The following is a 20,132-nucleotide window of genomic DNA, read 5'->3' on the forward strand; positions in this document are numbered from 1 at the left end:
TGTGTCCCCCCCTGCCCCACGCACCCTTTTAATGCCTTTTTTATTTTTCCCATCTGAATGGGAAAGGAAACCTACAGCAATAAAATATTTCACGTCTTTGTGAAGAACAGCACTACGAGGGCCATCTCACAGCAATATATCACCTAAACAAAAGAAGGGGAAAAAAACAAAACAAAACACCAACCAACCCTTCCTTCACTGAAAAGAAACCACATTACTGGCCCTTCAGTGCCTGCAGCAAAAACACTGTAAAAGCACTCGTGCCCAGCTCTGTGCTCTGGCATGCTGCAAAGAAAGATGAATTAAGGAGTCCCAAACCACCAGCGACTCCAGCGAGCACCGCTCTCCTGCACAGCGCTGGCTGCGGCCATGGGCAGATCTGCTTCCAATTCGAACCAGAAGTGTAAAGATACATTCCTGTACACGGCGAGCCCCAGCTCCAAGAGCATCTGTCCCAGTGCCAGATGCTCCAGCCAACGCCACGCATGCACAGTAGCCGATGAGCGCATCATCTGTCGGAGCACATCCAACATGGCTCAGCTGTGGGCTGACCTACGGGACTGCAGAGCTCGAGCCCACGCAGTGGTGGAGTCCCTGTCCCTGGAGGTGTTTTGGGGAGACATGCGGACACGGCAGCCAGGGATGTGGTTCAGTGATGGGACTCCATAGGTCAGGCTGACGGCTGGACTCCTGACCTTGAAGGCCTTTCCCAACCTAGATGGTTCCATGATTCTGAACAGTTAATGCTCAGGGAACCTGGCTCCTGAACGTCAGGTCACAAGCTGCAAGCACTGCAAGGTCGCCGTCGTCTCCCAGCAGCTGAGGAGCCACCAGTGACTTGCTGTACTGGGTGAGTGGCTCATGACCCATCCTTGAGCCCTTGGCTCACTGGGGTCCTCCCACTGCAGGATCAGCAGATGCCTAGCACCCAACCAGCAAGAGCAACATCCACAGGCAGACAAGGAACAAGTCAGACACATCCCAGGAGACGCTACTGCTATGCCCCACATACCACCTACCTGGGCTGACATAACCCAAAGCCTTTCACCAGTATTCAGTCCTCAAAGTGGAGGGAGGAACCAGCCACCCAGAAAAACAATGCCCACTTGTTGGCTGAAAGATACTTACTTCCAAGAAATATCAGTGGGGAAAGCTGTTATTGCTGCTTGAATTAGGGGAGCAAACCTAAGTCTTTGCACAGCCAGGAGACCACGTTCCAAACAAACCATGGGAGATCTGCAGATGGACATCGTGCTGACACAGAGCCCAGCTTCCGAGATCAAAGTGGGTAAAAGAGATCAACATCCTCAGTGCCAAGCAATATCAGGCCTAGTAAATGGATATGCATATAAATCCTAGTAATAACCTGTTATTTCTGGAGAGAATTACGGGGGGGAGAAATAGTTGTTGTGCTGGAAGAGGAGGAACGGATGCTGTTTAGAAACCTGGAACAGAGTTCATTACATTGTCAGAAACCTCAAGTTTCAACAGAAGTAAATTCCATCAAGCCTACGAAGTCCTCCTCAAAGCTGAACTTAGCATGATCTTAAAGAAAACTGTCCAGAAAAACAAACAAAAAGCCCACAAGAATCACGCTTTCAGAAACTCAAACGTGAGCGCTACAAAACAGTTTTCCTGCCTGGAGCTCCAAATACAAGACGTGCTGTAAGAGGAAGAGTTGCTCCCACGTTTCTGCAAAGTGACTTCAAGGACTCCAAAAGCATTTAGGAAACTGCTTTGGTCAAAAAAAAAAAAAAAAATCAAAAAAAGCTCATAAAGTTAGAAGACAATGTGAACAATGCTGAGCTATTCAGGCAAAAATGAAAGCTGCTGTCGGGAGGGAAGGGGAAATGCCCACCACAATAGCTTTGGGAAACACTGCCCAAAACCCTCAGGAAAGAAAGAAAAATGAAAACATACTTTCAGAAATCCAGGATGGCCAGCGCTTAGAAGCAACACAAAGGAACTGCAGCAGACGCATGCTAGGACTAAAGACCAAAAAAAGAAAGTCACTGAGCTGGAGTCACCTATTCCAGCTGCCACAGGCCTGCTGTTTGCCCATTTTCATTCTTTTCAAGCCCCTTCTGCAAGGCCGGAGCTGTTTTTGCAACAGCTGGGGGAGAATTTCAACCCAGGGCAGGCTGCTGCTGCCTCCTGCGTGCTGCTGCTTGTGCAAGAGCAGGGCGTAGGGCTCTCAGCATCACCCAGCGTCTCGTTACTCAACCCTGCCAGGAGTCTCTGCTGTCGCAGCCGCCTCCTGTTTTTAGGTACCTGCGTGAGGTTTTATTCACTGCGCTCCCCGTCCCCCCAGCTCCTTTTAAAGTGAAGGCGAGGAGATGGGAAGGCACCTCTGTGAGATAAACACAGGGCTGAGGACGGGAAGAGCAGCCCAACATCTCGCCTTCCCATTCCCTACAGAAATACCGTGCCTGCTGCTTCTTCTGCAGGTGCCTCATTAAAAAAAACCCACCGCAGGAGGCAGACAGCAAGGGCTTCCTTCGAGCCACAGCTTAACAAGCAGCAAATAACCTCGGCAGATTTACATGCAGCCTGCTAAATGGCAGGTCCCGAAGCAGCACCTAGTCCCATTTCCATGCAAAGCACAGCTAGCCAGGCCTGAGGAACAGCTATCCCAGAAAAAAAAAAACAAAAAACAATCAATATGGACACTTGAGGGATGAGTCAGTACACATGGAAGCACCACCACCTCCTTGCACTGACTGGCATCCCTGCTAGAATAACTACAGGCTACCCCAGGCACTGTTGTAGGGATTTTGCAGGGCTAGGTAACAACCAGTTCTCCTAGAAACCCCCCCCCAAAGCCCTTCTGTCTCCACATTGCTGCTTCCACCAGCTTCCTCGGCCTTGTCTGCCTCCAGCTGGGCAGCACAGAGCAGGGACCTCCCTCAGCCGCCCACAGGGACCTGGAGAGAGAAGCCCAGCCACAGTCACAACTTACCTCTGGCTCTCCTCAGTGTCTAAAAAGCCAGGAGAAATGCAAGACCAAAGCTCCTGTGAGGCCAGAAAACCAGAGTCGACACCGACTGTGCCATCCGCAGCATCCTGGATCCCAACAAGGGATCCAAGCAAGCAGCTGTAACTTCAGCTTTATAACTCACCAGCACACCAAACCCAAGTCCTCCAGCAATGCTATTGCTCTCCTTCTCTTGCCTTCAGCTACAATAAGTCTTTCTGTATCTCAGAGACCTAGAAGTATTTCTTATTCTTTAACAATCCAGCAATTCCTTTGAGAGCTGCTTAGGACGAAAAAAAAAAAGCTTATCAGATGAGACCAGCAGGACTCTGAAGCAGAGCAGTGGCATTTGTCTAGAAAAAACAGCACCACTCAGACGTTATCAAGCAAGGAGCAAAACAGAGCCAACCCAAGTCTTAATGAAAGCTGTGTTTTTTATCTGAGGAAAACAAACAACTTGACTAAATTGAGACTCAGCCAAAGAGGAAAAAAGCAACACAGTCCTTTATGAACTGATAAAACATCAGATAGCCTGTTGCATTTCTAGCTTAGAGAAGAAAGAGGAAAAACAGAATATCCTTATTGTTCAGCTTCTCTCTACTTCTGGGACACGGTTTTTGGCCGGAAGCCTGGTTTGCACCTGAGGGTAATGCAAAAAGGAACATAAAAACCCCAACCTGAATGACAACTGAAGAGCAGCCATCTGCGGGGGTGTTTCTCTTTCCAAACCAAACTTGGAATGAAAAGGGTTTTCCAAAGACTCAGCCAAGGAAAGAGAAACTTCAGAAAGAGCCTCGGTGGGATCCGACTGGAGAGCACGCTTCGTGCAAATATCAGGGCAAAGGCATTATTCCCCTCACCCACTCCCAGCAGCCCTCCTAGATGTCCATTTGCTGTTACTTCATTTTATTTTTCTTTTAATGCAGCAAAAGCTGCTGGAAAGCATGCTTTGTTTGGAAACTGAATGTGCAGGAAAGACTTGGCTAGTGCCATGCCTTTCTCCCCAGGTCACCGAAACGCTGCCCATAAGACGGTCACCGGTCACCGTTGCCACCTTCCTCGCATCCCACTTTACAGCTGTCAACCACCGTGGGGCAAATAATTATACAGCAGAGCAGAGGAGAACCTGAGTCACCTCGTGGGAAAAGCAGCAATTTAGGCAGCCACCAAACTGCCTTCAGGGAGGGCTACACGAGGTCTTTGCATGTGAAAGCAAATTCAAACAGCCTTAAATTCGTGCTGTCATGGTTACAGCGGGCCGGGTAACCACAAACTGCTGAGTGCCCACGAAACAGACCTGCATGTCACAACTGCTCATCTGCTCTGAAGGAAGGTCTTAAAAGCGGTGATCTGAACCTTGTGAGAATGTCCTTTGCTGGCAGTAACCCAGATACAGCCTTCCCACCGCTGCAACCACACCTGCAGGCCTCGATCTCAAAGTTTAGCCACGTACACGGCCGCTCCTTGCGTGCCAGGCTACGTGGGGCTAAAGGCTTCCACCTCAGAGCTCTCAAGCTGCTCAATACCCAGAAAATTTGGGGAAAAAAAATAATTCAGGCTACAGCAGCCTGAGGTGGAAGCCTTTAGCCCCTTCTGCTGGCTGCGAGAGGACCGTTTGACCCAAAAGAGACAAAGAGGTTTTACTTTCTGAAGTGAAACTCTGCACTTGCCCTGTCCCAGGGCACATCCTCCACGGGCAGGGAGCTCACAGCCTCCCTTGGTACTCTGTTGGAGCCCAGGACCACCTGCTTGAGGAGATGTGCCAGGAACCAAACTACTTACTAAGACGACATCGTGATGTGGAATTAAGCCGTGCAACTCCTTGCCACGAGGTGTTTGCTCCGCTCGCAGTTTTATGGGGTTTCAGAAGCGACAGGACGGGCTGGGGAAGAACCCCCAGCCACAGGCACACACGCTGCCTCATGGTGTTGGCAGACCATGGTTTTCTGCAAGCTCCACAATCTCTCCTTGTCCTAAGAAACAGGCTGCGAGACACAGGTAATTCAACAAAAAGAGCAGCGCCACCAGCAGCGTAATTCTTCCAGCTAAGCCCAACCATCAAGCCCTTGTAGGAGAAGGTGAGGATCAAACCACCAGCCTGAAAAAGGCAGATGAAGGTGGACAGGGGCTTTTTTTTGTTGTTGTTTGGTTGTTTTTTGCTACTACTGTGCAGAATGAGGCAGCTCAGCCTTTATCCAGCTCTTCGGAGTAGCTCCACTACCATTGCTGGAGGCAGGGCACTGCTTTAGACGCAATCAGTTTCAGGCGTGCCCTTGGTTCAACCCGGTACGGCTGTCTTCGCACTATCTAAACCGGCAGATTAAAATACATGCCCACATACTTCCAGCACAGCACGACAACATCAGCAGGAATTCACTGATAGGAGAAATATTTTCCTAATGGAGTACTCAAAGCTGGAGGTGGACACCTCCTCCAAGCGCTCAACCGCTGGAACAAAACCTGCTGGGCTTTCTCCCAGGGCTCAAAAGAAGAGCTGACCCAGGGATGCCCCGAGATTCCTGTTCATTTCGTAACAAGCCACTGTAAAAGGAAAGTAAGCTGAATATTCACGTGCTTAAGGCCATTTAAAGTAGAGACTTACTTTCCTAATGTATAAGGGTTCTTCCAGCTTTCTGAGGGCAAGAGACAGGAAAAGAAATGCCTTTCAGGGAGAAAGCACTAATGAGAAAGGAGTTCCCCCTGAAATAATTAGCAGTACAAGGCAAAAAAACTAACAAACTTTCCCTAAGGAAAGGCTTCAAAATAATTAAACCTATATACCCAAAGCTCATTGCAGTCTACTAGATCTACTGCTGTATTAGCTCTTTAATTGCTGCAGCTTTTCCAGAGCTCATGCAGTGCAGAAAAAACACTCCCTAGGACCATTTTTATTTAACTCTGTATGTTGGTTAACCACAGGAACGAACTGACGAAGGAAACCTACATCCAGGAGGGCTCCCAGGCACAGGGGGCACGGGGCAAGGCACCACGGTGACACAGGGACCCGAACGGGGACACACATGTCCCTCCTCATCAGGCACCGCGTTCTGCACCCCGTGCCAACAGGGAATGTTGAGAATATGTTTGCAGGGAACTAGGCGAAGCTGAGCAGCTAAAACAATCCTGATTTGCCAACTGATACAGATGGTTTTCAATAGGAAGATAACAACATGTCTTAGGAAAAGAGAAGCCCTCCCAGGGAGAAGAAGGTCGCTTCGGCGCTTAATTTTTCCCAGTCTTCTCAGGACGCTCGGCAGGAAAAGAAACAGAGTCCCCACCGCATAAATCCTTTTATCAGGTGAGGCTAGATTAATTCCCCAGAGAAGATTACTGCTCTAGGCAGTTAATGGGTGCTCTTACCTCAGTTCTCCTGGTGCTCTTCTCCCAGTGACTGAAAGAGAACTGAGAAGTTTCATCCCCAATTCCTTCGCGAAGACGCAGCTCCACGCAGGCCATGCTGTTCAGCAGAGCAGAGAAGCAGCAAAGCACATCCCCTCAGACTGAACACAGAATACAAATAACGTCCTAGTGCTGTTTCCCCTCTTTCTTCCCTTTTCTAAACATTCAGAAGAAAATCGACACTCCGACATCTCTCCCCATTTTCTTAATGGAACTGTAACAAGCCTGCTGTGCGATTGTCTGCAAGAGGCTCTGGAAAATCCAAAAGGACAAAGCAAACCACAGGGGTTAACCTGCAGGGCAGCTACTTCAGTAGAAGCAGCAGAAAACAAATTTCTAGACACACACGTGGAGCTAAGTCTCATTTGTCAGAGGGGCAAGCATCAAAGGCTCTGAACACAGCCACCCGCCTCCTGTGTCATGCTGGGGGAGCTTGTGGTGTTGCAGCTAACAGTAACAACGGTGACCCCATAAAAGGGGCAGTGGAAACGTCAGGGAAGACGGAAGAACAAGCAAGCAGATCACCTCTGAAGGGCAGTTCTTCGTGTGACAAGCTGGTTCAAGACCCAGAATGGTTATGGGCAGTTGGTCAAGCCAAGGAGGCACGCGAAGGCAGTTTGTCCTGGGGCAGCTGCTGGGGAAGAGGGGACAGACAGCTGCAGCAGCGCCCTGGGGAATCCCACGCACCGCTCTGTTCATTCCGGTGCCCGACAGGGGTACTGAAATACGGGGGCGATGAAGCTTGTAGCATCCCCTGTATCCATCCCTTACTTGCCCAGCTCCCAGCAATTTAATTACCCGATGCAGCAAGTGCGACGTTGTTCTCAGCTGTGACTAACCACCCTTCTGCTCTCACAACAGCATCTCAAGCCATGTTTCCAAATCAGCATTTAGCTTTTTTGCTAGCTAATACATTTCCTCTCTCCCCCTCTCCCTCCCTTCCCCCATCCCGTGGATTTGGTGAAATCGCTTCTTCTGCGAATCGCACTGCAAATGCTGAACTTTTGCCAATTAGACAGGGAAAGCCTTGGCTAAAAATAAACCCAATTGCAGCAGAAAATAGACCCCTTTGCAGTAAAATAGTGGATTATACATGCAAGCAGACCTGACAGGAGAACACAGCCTCCAGATTTGCATGAGAATCTCATCAAGCTCAACAGATAGTATCTGCAACTACATTAACTTGCCCCATCTTGAAAAAAAAAAAAGGAAAAAAAAAGAGGAAAAAAAGAAAGAGGTGAGACTGAGGGAGGGGTAGGGTTGAGGGCACTGGGGTAAATCAAGTTTCCATCTGTTTTGCCCACACTTCAGGTCCTTCACACACGCGCACACCCCAGCACATCTGTGACTGGCAAGCAAAGAACAAAACTCCCCTTTGAAGAAGCCACAGGAGCTCCCTGAAAACACAATTCTCCCGCTCAGGAGTACCGAGCCTCCCAAGACCCTGCTCCTCCAGCAGGCTGGGCACTCAGAAGAGGATGGCAGGACGAGAAGGGCTCCAGCCAACGCCTGCCTGCGCTCCCTGAGAACCCAGCTGCTCTTTGTCCGTAGGAAAGGAAAAGGATGACAAACTGTTCCCTACACGGCCGCTACAGGAGGCAAAACCCCATTACAGGAAATCCACTGCAATGAAAACAACTTGTGCTTTTGCCACCTGAGTCACCAGCAGTCCGGGGCACTGATTCAGCACCGCTCCCCTCCGAGGCGGACACACCTCAGGAGACCAGCAAACGGGGACCATGCTTACCTTCGCTGTTCCCCTTTTCGTTACGTTCCTGCCTTTAAATCTTCTGAGCTAGCACGTAACCTTAAAAAATGGAAAGCACACCTAGAAGGCTAGCACGGGAAGCGCAAGCCCTGCTAACTGCCTCTGCCATCAGCTCAGAAGCAGAGAGCACGTTGTCTTCTTGCACAGGGTGATAAACCCCAGTAAATACCTGGGATAAGGTAGGAACAGCTCCGCCCTAACTCCTACTCCTCCAATGCATTTGCTGCACCACCCAGACAATCCCAGCTGAACCAGGTTTTCAGGAAAGATTGGTTCCCCTAATTAATCCACTTGCCTTTTTAGGGAGCAAGAAAGCTTCACGCAGCGAATTAAGGATTATGTCCTCCTACGACCGAAAGGGCGGCTTCAGACTGGCCAAGTGCGATGCTATTTTCAGAAGGGATCTGTCAGGGACGGACATTTGGAAAAGAAGCTTTTTGTTTGTTTTGTTTTAACTTCATGAGCGTTTGCGGTAAGCTGAAGCTTGGTGTGGCAGGCCTATCTCTCCACGTTCACCAACGCACCTACAGCAGCATCCATCTACCTCCGACCTCCCCTGAGTGACCACAAACGGCAAAATATTCCACTTCAATCCCCACGGCTGCACACATGCCTCCGGCCAGCTGGGAACACAATTGCAGTCGCTAAAAAAGCAGCCCTGATGCTAATGCAGTAATTGAAATCAAGGAGCATGCGGACCTGCTGGTAGCATAGCGAAGGGTGACTACCGAAAGCATCTTGGCAACTCAAACCAACTCCAGCGACCCACTTTCATTGCCAAACAGTTTCAGAGAGCACAGATGAGATTTTTCAGCTGAGCACTGATGCCTTAAAGCAATAAACACGCTGAATAACTCAAGCAAGAAGATGCACTGGGCAGCACCGGGCACAACTCCACTACTTCCGATAGCAATCGGCGGCTGAGCCGAGCAATAATTATCCAGGGAAGAATGAGCTGCTACAGGCTGCAAGTAGAGACACATTAAGAAAACAGCAGTGGACTTGCTCACATATCAAGGCAAAAGCAGCAATCTGGGGTCCCACTGAGGACGGTGTGTGCACGCACGCCGTAGGGGAGCGAGCAGAGAAGGGCAGTGCAGCAGCAGCACACACACGGGAGCTCCCAGAGCGTGGCCAGCTGCCCCCCTGGGATGGGACACGGGCTGGCCCCGTGGCAGGCAGGGGGAAAGAGATGGGTTTCGTATTCAAAACACCTCATACAATCAAGCTCAGACAATCAGGTGAGGATTTTTTTTTTCCTGAAAGCGAACCCCAGCTCACAGCCTCCTCGTGTTTGATGATGACACGATGCACCGCACAACATGTGTGGGAGCAAAGACGGTCCAACCTCTGGCAAAAAACGCAGCTCATCCTGCTCGAAGCACACTCCTGGCCCCACCTGAAGCACTGTTTCCCCACAAATGAAGGCCAGGAGAAGCAGGAGGAGGTCTCTACTCTGGACTGAGGGCTGGATACAGCCTCCCACCCCGCAGCATCCCGCAGGCTGCCCACTCAGCAGTGACAGCACGTTTTCCAACCCTCTTCCCATAAGGCTGTTGGCTAAGCTAAACGAAGACCTTACCTTCTGCACGTGTGTTTTCACATCTGCACAGAAAAAAGTATTCACTGCACGGCGTGACGTACCTGCTCAGAGCGTCAGCTTCCCTGAAGGCTCCGACAGCGAGCCAGAGCACAAACCCCATTGGCGTACGGGAACCGGCAAATCCTGCAAGCGTCAGAGAGAATGTTAATTAGTGACATTAATAAGACATGGCTGGTGAAAGGAAAGGAAGCCAAGTCTACCTTAGGAGAGACTGAAGGATGCTAGATCTCTGCACTGAACATACTCCTGCCTAGTCCTTGCCCACAGCTGAGCTACCAGACACAAGATTTTAAGGGACTTACCCAAAATCACAGAAGGAAGCCAAGAAAAAAGGCAAGACTATCTGTCCCAAAACAAAGCTGTTCACCCAGCAAAGCTTCCTCAGCAGTCAATGCAGTGAAGTTAACGTCTAAGCAGGAGAGCAAACAATAGGCTGATAAACTGCATGAGTGGTCACCTGCTAAGCTCTCCTATCCCTTTGTGACGCTGACGAAGATCTGCACTATAGCTCTTCTGCAATTCCTTCTACTTCCTAAAGCAGGTGAATCACATCTGACATCAGAGCCACGCTGCTTGTTTCACTATTATTTATTCAACATGACGGTTTCATCATGTAAATGGTTTGCTATTTCCTCCCAATCACTTTATACAGCCTCTGTAGGTGAGTCACACCAAAAGATAACTAGCAGCACGGAGCACAAGCAGTGACAGAAATCTGCTCCACCAGCTGTGGAAACACACAACTGGAGGTATTCAAAGTCCCCGCTGCATGCTGATGAAGAGACATCAAAAAGAGAAGTCTTCCTGGAAACGTTTCTAAGCAGCCATAAGGAGACATTTGCCTGGCCACACATCTAAAGCAGAGGTCGTCATGTAGGGTAACAGAAGTCAAACATAGGATGGTTTTGCTCTTCCTGTTCTGTTTGCAGAACGGCTTGGGGACAGCAACGAGCAGAGTCGCTGAACAACCATCCTTCAGCATGTTTTAACTGAGAGGGGATTTGACAATGGGGAAGGTAAGGAAACAGGCACGGCAAAGCCCCACAGGGACAGCGAGGGTAGGACAACTTCTCTGAGCAGCTCTTCAGTCAAAGCACCAAAACAGCAAGGGGGACGTACCGAGGTTTTAACAAAAAGGATCAGCCCAAGGATGTCTCACGTATTTCCTGCCAAACGGAGGACCTTGTTATAAAATGCAAAAAAACTTACTCATGCAGTGCATAGGTTTACCTTGGACTGAGAAAATGAGACTTATTTGTTTTCCCTACTGCATTCCCTCTGTGCATGACTCATGGACCTCAGCCTTTGCCAACCAATATTAAAAAAAAAAAAAAAAAAAAAGAAGAGAAAAATCATAATCCATTAACCCTTCCCCCATTTTTCCCTTTCTCCTTTCCCATTACAGAAGGACTGAAGTCATTTCTAAGGATGCAAACAATGCTGAAGACCACACGACCACAGCACGGACGTCGGACGCAAGCCTCAAGCACAAATTTTCCATCGCTGTTTATAATGCTCTCCCTGTTGCTTTACATTACTGCTCTAACCAGAACACGAGTTATTTACTCAAGTTATGTACCTCCAGGAGGATCTGTGTTGTTTTTCTTTTGAAGTCACTAACTGAACACCATTCTGCAGTGGAACATAAAATCTCTACAAAGACAGAAATAACACAACACAAATCCAACCTGGCCAATAATCTTCAGTGACAGCTTATTTATGCAGTACAGAAACACAATTTCCCCCCAGCAAGGAAATTCCTGCCTTAGCTTCACATGGCTTACATCTGAAAGGAACTGCAGGAGCTTTGTAGGGCTTCATCCGTGTCAGCATCAACCCGCTCCTGCACCAGGGCCCAGCCTGCTGCTCGGGAAGCAGCAGAGCTCCCGTGGATAAAACCATTGCTCCCTGCCTCCTCCTCCGGCTCCTTTCCTCTAACAACTTTCCTGATGCGATTGCTGCTACTGGACAATGTTACAGAAACATGACTGCAAAGTTCAAACTCATCTCCCACCAGTACTGCTGAGCACGGCAAACAGAGATGCTTGTAGCTTCTCTAAGCGCTGCTGACTGCTGGATTTAATAAAACCCATATGCAGGTGGCCTGGCCTGCCTCCCCAAAGCAACCACATCTCTCAGGCAAAGCATTTTGTCTCACAACAGCCAGATACACTGGAAACACAGCTTGGTGCCAAGGATTCAACCGCGTGCTCTCTGTTCCCGAGCTCCCCTCTCAGCAAAGTCTCGCGGGGTCCAGCAGCGCCGTTCCCCCAGGGCTGCTCTCCTCCAGATACAACCAGGTTGTGGACAACAAAGTTGGGAAGCACAGGGGTAGAAGACTAAGCGACGCTGGGTGACTTAAAAAGGGAAAGGATAAGGGTTGAAGGGTGCAAGCAACGCAATGGGGCAGAGAACCAGCATGGCTCTGCACAGTGGGAAGGATGGCAACAGCCCCGCACTATTTGGCTGGCCTGGGTGATCTCAACTGACCTTGGAGAAGGTCTTTTCCAACCTAGATGATTCGATGATAAGCAACAAGAGAGGTAGCACTGGTCAAGAGAGCAGGCAAGGAACTGCGAGGGGACGCAGAGGCTGCAAGGGGTCTGCCAATCCCCAGGGCTGACCCCGCAGCTTTGCTATCACCCCTGTCAAGAGCAGATACACCAACCATAAATACACACCACTTTTAAGTCTAAATAGGGGTGCAAGGTGTTTCCTGTCAACACTGAGAAATCATCAAGTTTTTTTTAAGAGGCTTATGGTAATTTTCTTCCCCTCTCCTGCGGCCTGCTGGTGATGATCCTGCCATACTAGCATCTTCAAGCTCAAGAACACAGCTCTGGCCCCCCGCAGGCAACAACAAGGTTTAATTTCTGTGTGGTTTTCAACAGGAATGATGCTCAGTCCCCTCGATACAAGCACGTAGGACTAACTCCTCAGGTATGGCTAGCACACCGAAAGAGCTATCAAAAATACGCAGGCTCCCCAGCCTGCAGACCTTGCAAAGTCATTGTCAAGGCAGTAACGTACAAGCAACGAGCACCTAAGATGACAGCTTTTCAGCCTCAGACAGGTCACATAAATGTTTATAACAAGTTGGGCAGGAAAATAAACCTACCCCTAGGCCTATGGCCAGAGGAGAACAGGATGGCAGGATCTGGCCTGCTCCCTCCCAGAGAGGCATCAGTCCCAGGTCTGCAGTGTATTTAAACAGAGAAATACTCAGCTTGATACATTCAGAAAAAAAATGTTTTATTTAAAAGCTGAGCTCAAAGTCTTCCCAGAGGGATACCTCCCCTGGGTTAATTGGGAAGCTGAACGTTTTCAGCTGTTACTCTGCACGTACACGAAGCTGTCTGTCAGCAGTGCACCTCAAAGGGCTCTACCAACATCAAAGCCTCTCCGAAATGTTAACACACACTGCAGCCCTTACCCATCCTTCGCAGGGAGGGAAACCAAGGCAGATGTAGCACAAGCAAGTTAACAGTGAAATCACCACCCAATTTTCCAGCCGGATGCTCCACCGGAGCCACATGGTTGCCCTCAGCAAAGTGCTGCTCATTCCCTTTGACACTGCCCTATCCCACAGGGCCTCCAACTCTTCTAGACCAGCCTCGTCCCTCTCCCAAAGTCTCACAGAATTATCAAGCTACCATCAAATGTGTTTTTTTTACCCCCCACAGCTCTGATAAATCTGAAAAAGCAGGCCCTTCCTCATACGCAGCGACTGCCTGTGGTGTAGCCCCTGTGGAGACAGGAGGGCCCAGTGCTCGTGTTTCGCCTCATGCCTCTGGGGTGCAATTAACCCATCAACTTAGCTGATCCCAAACTATCTTTTGCTGCCAAAAAAGACAGTCCTGCCTTCTCCCTCCTCCCCCTTCTACGTGTCCCAGTCATCTCCTCCACGCTTGCGGTAGCGACCACGGCTCGTTTGATCCAACTGGAAGCCATCCCAGAAAGAAGAAAATAAGAGGGGAAGGAGCCTGATTTCTGGCAGGAGCACAGCTTGCGATCAGCTAAGCTGATGGGAAGCATGGCCTCAGAAAGATGGCCCTGTGGTACAGCTGGAAGCCTAGGTGGGGCCTTCAAGCTAGGATGCAGCACTAGGAAGAAGCAACCCCTCTTGGTTTGTCTCTGCTCAGGGTTAAGTCACTCAAAACCACTTTAACAGCTCCATTCACTTCTGACCATTCCCAGATGCTCACTTTTCTGAAGACCCATCCGAAACAGCCCGGTGACGTGCTACCTGAGGTCTGCAAATCGGGCTGATGTGTCCTAACAGCCACACACTATAGCTATGTAAGCCTTGTGGCTTAACAAAGAACAGCCGGAGATTTTCTTTAAGAGATTTGGTGTTGTTTTTGTTGTTTTTGTTTTGATGTGCTTTGCCATAGCTGAAGGGTGTTCTCGAAAGGTTTTTTTTTGAGGGGAAATGAGCAAGGCCAGGCGTATGCAAACGACCTAGCAAAAGTTCATAAGGACAGCAGGCAGCAGGATGCTGAAAATAAACCCGTGCAGCCTTTCTCAACGCCGAAGTACAAATCCACCTGGACATTTCCAGCCTGCCACAGCCCTAGGTACCAGGCTTGTCCCCAGGTCCCCTTGCCCCCAGCCCTCTTCGCAAGGGCCACTGCTTGGACCATAGCTCTGAGGTTCAGGGTCCGAAAGCAGGTGACTTCACCTCAAAAAACAGCGAGAGCATGGTCAGCACTGAAGGGGTAAAAGCCACGAAGCGTGAAGTGAGCCAATATATCTCTAGACCCAGAAATGGCAACGCACCCAGAGATGCCATCTAAACACAACCACCGATCTCAGCAACAGTCTCACCTAGCTCCCCCCACCCCTAGACCTCAAAGACAGAGGAGGCAGAGTTCACGTCTCTTTTTTGGGTGCTTGGGTTTTGTTTTTTTTTCTTCAAGTTTATGCAGCATTAGTCACACAAGCTCCTGACAGAGCCACCTCGAGGACTTGCAGGCCTCGCTTCTGAACCACGAGTGATCTCCTCTGCACTCTCACACCAAAACCACTAACACTGCCAGTACCAACAGAAAAGCACAGCTAAAACCCTTACATTCAAGCCTCACCCTTCACAGAAATACCCACTGTTGCTCCGCCACGTTTTTTTTTTTTTCTGCCCCTATAAAAAGCATAAGGCTACTCAAATGTAGCTTCCACAGCATTAAAATCAGTTTAACAGCTAAGCATCTCTAACCACCCTGTTCTCAGATCTCCTGATAACTGTCACCATGCACACCCCAGAAATATCCCAAAGCATCCTTAAGAAAACAGTGAGTTTTATTGTATTTATATATACAAAGCTCAAGCTTAGATCTTATCTCAACTTAAAAAAAAAAAAAAAAGACAAAACCCAACTGATTAATTCAGGCCAGTTTTAACACAGCAGGACTTTCAAAGTCAGTTGCAACTAGCTGAAACCACAGCCCTCACGAGGCTAGGCAGGACACTTGTTATGTTTTTGCTGGGGACCTTTCAACTGCCTGCACACGGCCTCCTGGCAGCAAAGGTTGGGCACATCTCAGCTCCTCACCTTTTGGGAAGAGGGAGCAGCTGCCCTGCCAGAAGGGACAGCCAGCACCTCCTGCCCTGTCTCCCAGACCTCTCTGTCCATCACACCTCGCCAGCCACCCCTGTGCTGGATGCAACAACCTGGCAGCAAAATAAATATGCTTATCTCAACAGCTCCCTGCTACTTCACTGAATTAAATGGGCTCAGCGATGGGTCTAACGCCCATAGGAGCTGGCCACTGCAAGGAGCAGGACCAGAGTCTGATAAGCAGCAGGACGATCCCTCCCTGTTGGCAGCTGCAGGTGTTTTATCATAAAACTGCAGCAAGAAGCTCCCCAGTTCGAACATTTCATGGAAGTCAGGCAGCGGATGGTACCCTCAGCTCACGGCCCGCGCAGTCTGCTGTGCAATTTATGCCATCAGCTCGAGGCAATCAAAGAGAAGATGTCATTAGGCTCTCTTAGCTCAACCTCTAGACGTCAAGAGCAAACGGAGCGGGTTTGGAGTCTCCAGGAGGCCAAGCGATACCACTGCCAGCACTGGTTCTTAGGGAGGGGTGTGATGGTGTGGGTCTTCAGAGGTGACTTAACAGAGGATCACGGCCAGGAAGAACCACCGAGCAAAGCAATGCTTTGCAGAGCAGCTTTAAGCTACAGGATTCCTCGTGAAAACCATGAGGCGAGTCAGGGAGCCAAGAAAATACTGACGCTTTGAAACAAATTTGGTAACTTTACCCAGTTAGCACTGTAATCAGCACAAATAAACACACGCAACACTTGTGACCTACTTATAACTTTATCACCCAGAGGAAATACACTTATTACATCCTCCCTGGTAAGTCACCCCCATTCAGGCAACAATGCTCTCACGGCCAGTTTTGACTCATGAAACTTGGGGGGGAGGGAAGACAGTAAGAACAAGACATCACAGACTACGACAACAGTTTTTCATAGAATTACAGAGCTGTTTGGGATGGAAGGGACCTTAAAGCCCATCTAATTCCAACCCCCCTTGGGCAAGACGGGCAACTTGCGATTGGTGCAACTTTGCTCCCCTCCGCTCAAAGCAGGTATCGGCGCTTCTACGATGAGTAGCGAAGAAAGCAGGGAAGGAGACTCTTGGAAAGCTTACTTTGGGAAAGGAAAATCACGCGACTAAATTAAAACGTGATCCGGACGGGTGAAACTTTGGAAGACTGATGGCTTGTACCTGAGCCCCCGATGGCCCGTCAGCAATGGGGCATCATGGCGATGGCACGAGGGTTTCCTCCATGCAGACGGCTTAGCAGCTGGCAAAAGGCGTGCAAAGCATGCCCTGAGCAACTCGCTGAGAGCAGGGAATGCAGCTGCTGGGGGGAAAATTGGGCAGGAGATTTACAAACTGGTGCGGAGCGGCGAGACTCGATGAGGTCCCGCTGCTTTCCACCACGTAAAGCTGAACGGTTAAACAGTGCTGGCTCCTGCGCCTGATTTCCAGGATCCAAGCCACATGGAGAGCTAAAAATACCCCAATTAACCATTCCTTTCCAATGCGGGACTTGCTGACGGTGCCGCCGGGGAGTTATACGACTGCGGACAGGAAGATGCGGTCTGCAGAAAAAGCCAACTGGGAAAACACTTGGCCAGGAGAGCAATCTCTGAAGTCAAAGGTGGGCCATACGGCCAAAAAACCTTGGAGGCGCTTTGCTAGCAGCTCCTGCAGTTGTGGTGGGTAGTGCTGGTGCACGTGGAAGCTTTTACCCCAGTTTCACACACGGTATCACTTTTGTGCTGTTTGCTCGGCACGGATTAAACACAGCGAGCTTGTTCTGGACACATGCCCTGCAAGCCAGCTCCCGGAGCAGCTGGTGGGCCAGCCCTGTGTCATCCTGCATGGCAGGAGTTAAAGCAGGAAACTTTCATTTGCGGCACAACCTATTACAAGCAGACTGCTAGGCTCCGAAAGGGAGCATGGCTCCAGAGCTAAGGATTTCTCCGCAGGCAGATTTAATTGCGATTTTTTTTTTTACCGCCCAGTCTTTACGCTGACACCAATAGCTTAAATATCAAGTGTGGGCAAGACAGGGGCACGTTACCGACAGCAGCACGCCCTCCGGTGTGCCCGAGCACAGGGTTTACCCTGGGTTTGCATTTATCGGCTGGGCAGTGCGCTGCTGCTGCTGGAATTACCAGGCGGGCTGCCTCAGGCTCCGCTCCCGGCGAGGCCATGGGATGGGATGGCAGCCGTCCAGCCCCCATCTGCACGCCCTGCCCCATTCTCCATCCTCCGGCAGGCGAGCCCGAGCCGTGACAAGAGCTGGGGAACAAAGGGAGCAAACACGAACCGTCCAGGGCAATCAATATCTTTCTAGGAACACCCAGGCCTCGTGCCAGCTCTCTTCCAATCTCATTTAGCTCTCCTGCAGCACAGGATGAAGCCACGCGCAGGCACGGCGCGGGTAATAAAGCAAGGGAAGAGCAGCTAATTGACAGGGCTGGAGCTTAAACGCTTGGTGCCGGGGCTGCCAGAGCAAACCCATGGCCAAGGAGCGCACCTTGCTGTCAGAGCAAGCACCCGAGCCCCAGCAGCTGTTCCAAAAACGCCGTATAAAACAGAGAGCACTCCTTCCAGGGCACCTCGACGCAGCAAGTCTACAGCAAAACCCCACAGCATGTATTACAGCTTCAGCATCCCTGGGGACTGTGCTTTGCACTAAGGTGATGTAGATTTGTTGTTTTTTTTCCCCCCCCGCTACCTGCAAAGGGACTTTTCTGTCCTTTGCAGGGAGAGAATGCAAGGGGAAAATGGAGATTCACCAGCACTTGAACAATTTTTGCCTGCATCAGTGCTACCAAGCGGCGGATTCTCGACCCAGTGGAAACCCAGCTGAGCCTCAACTCCTGCCTGATCCCCAGCTACAGAAACCCAATGCTCAGCAGTGCCAAAGCAATTGTAAAAGAAAGCAAGGGGAGAGCTCATTTGCAGGGTATAGACGTGCCCTTGCAACAGCTTGGGCGGTGGGAGCTGGACTACTCTCTCCTGGAATTAAAAAGCAGGAGAGGAAAGCGCAGGAATTACTCCAGCGTGACCATGAAGGACTGAACAGGCTTCGAGTTTCAAAGTCGATCCTAACACACGCTCTCTCCAGTGCAATTTTAATCCTACAAAAAAGCCAAAAGGTTTTGCTGGGAGAACTGATCCCGCCGAACAACCCCGTCGTTAGACCACACGAGCAGCAAACCTGGGAAGGACCACGGACGGGGCGGACACAGCAAGGCTGAGGCAGTCCTGTTGCGCCCCGCACCTGTGCTCTGCCACACGCAAAGCGGGAAGGCAGCCTGCCCCGGGATGGGAAAAACACCTAACGCCACGGAGGCGAAGCCTCACATCTGAGAGCATCTACCCCAAACGCAGCCGAAATATTCCTCCAGCCCTGCAGAGCCGGACGGAAGCCTCGCAGAACCGCGCAGGTGTGATGCTGAAGGTATCGAGGGCAGGTGAGGTTTGCCAGCAGGAAATGCCATCAAGCATCTCCCAGTTTCTGTGCATCACAGAAAGAAGAAGCCTGAGGAGAAAAACTTGGAGTTCCTGAAGCTCAGGGGGATGCAGAAGAGAGGAGGGCACCGAAGAAAGGAACGATACAACGCTCTTCAAGCTGGCAAGCAGGGCAGTAGCTCACCTGGGAGAAGCACTTGGGATTTGAAAATAGCGAAAAAAGGTACGGAGCTGTCAGAAACATGCTCCAAGGTAAGAAGTCGTGCTGCTGGGGGTGTGGAAGCCTGCTTGGTCGGTCACTGCTGCTTGGGATTTTTGGAAGATAAATGTGTCTTGGGGAATGTGTTCGCCGATCTTCCCTCAGCTGCACAAAACAAGAACGGAGCCCACAACCACGACAACAAAAAACCAAAGCCAGGAGAGCGTCTGAAGAGCTGAGACCATGCTGCTCAGGCCCTTTAAAGGAAGATGCAGTGTTAGAAGAGAGGAGTAAATTTAAACTTCCAAGGAGTTTAGAGAAAATAACATTCAGACAAGCTACTGAGAAAGCTCTGCAAGAGGCAAAGCCCACTGACAGACGACGACCTCTCCAGGAAAAGAAATAAATACCAAAAGAGCATTTCTTGATCGTGACGCCGTTGGTACAGGGCAGCGTTTCACCAGAACTTCACGAGGCTAGCTCAGAAAAGGTACCCAGGAACAAGATGACTTGCACATCGCAGGAAGAGCAGGTTTACGTTGCTGCTCCGTTCTGGCCGCCTTCTTCACGAGGAGCGAAATTGGGGAGGAAGGGAAGCGGCAGAGGTCGTCGCCACCACGCAGGAGGGTCCCGACGCACTCGCCCATTTGGCCACTTTTTTCCCCAAAAAGCGCCCCCCCTTTTCCTAGCGCCCCACATCCGTCCCCAGCGCGGGGCACCGTGTCCCGGCCGCATCCGCTGCGGTCCCCCCGCCCCGAGCACCCCGTCCCGCCATCGGGCAGGGCCTCCCGTCGCGCTTCGCTTTTCGGGGGGCTGCCGCTTTTTGGGGGGCTGCTTTTAGGGGGGCACCTCGGCGACCAAGCTGCACGCACCGAGCCTCCCCGGTGACCCCCGCCACCCGCACGGACCGACCCCAGCGCTCCCCCCGGCCGCAGCCCGGGCACCGCAGCCCGGCGGGGACCCCAAAATCCCCCCGGGACCCCAAAAATCCCCCCGCACGACCCGAGGACCGGAGGCGAGACCCCCCCCGGGCACCGACGGGGGGATCCCGGGGGGATGATCCCCTACGAGCCCTGCACGACCCCGGGCACCGCCTCGCTTCGGGGACCCCCCGCACCCCCAAACCCTCCCGGTGCCCCGGGAGCCCCCCCGAGGCCCCCAGACCCTCCCGGTGCCCCGGGCATCCCC

The 20,132-nt window shown here is 50.9% G+C and overlaps 1 protein-coding gene across 5 annotated transcripts in view; it reads right to left on the reverse strand.

Annotated features, from left to right (window-relative positions):
- Positions 1–20,132, reverse strand: part of LOC121070680 (USP6 N-terminal-like protein) — an 80,833-nt gene that overhangs the window by 60,570 nt on the left and 131 nt on the right. Inside the window, exons 1-2 of one of the 5 annotated variants that reach the window (XM_040558188.1) lie at positions 19,355–19,845; positions 9,786–9,867 (exon numbers count right to left, since the gene is read on the reverse strand). The gene's annotated coding sequence lies outside the window, so the exon portion shown is untranslated. Of the gene's footprint in view, positions 1–6,334; positions 6,359–8,120; positions 8,291–9,723; positions 9,746–9,785; positions 9,868–19,354; positions 19,846–20,132 lie in introns of those variants that run through there. The other 4 variants (XM_040558187.1, XM_040558197.1, XM_040558194.1 and 1 more) reach the window with 4 other exon arrangements.

This window comes from Cygnus olor, chromosome 5 (assembly GCF_009769625.2).
Source record: "Cygnus olor isolate bCygOlo1 chromosome 5, bCygOlo1.pri.v2, whole genome shotgun sequence".
In the NCBI taxonomy this organism is placed as follows: domain Eukaryota; kingdom Metazoa; phylum Chordata; class Aves; order Anseriformes; family Anatidae; genus Cygnus; species Cygnus olor.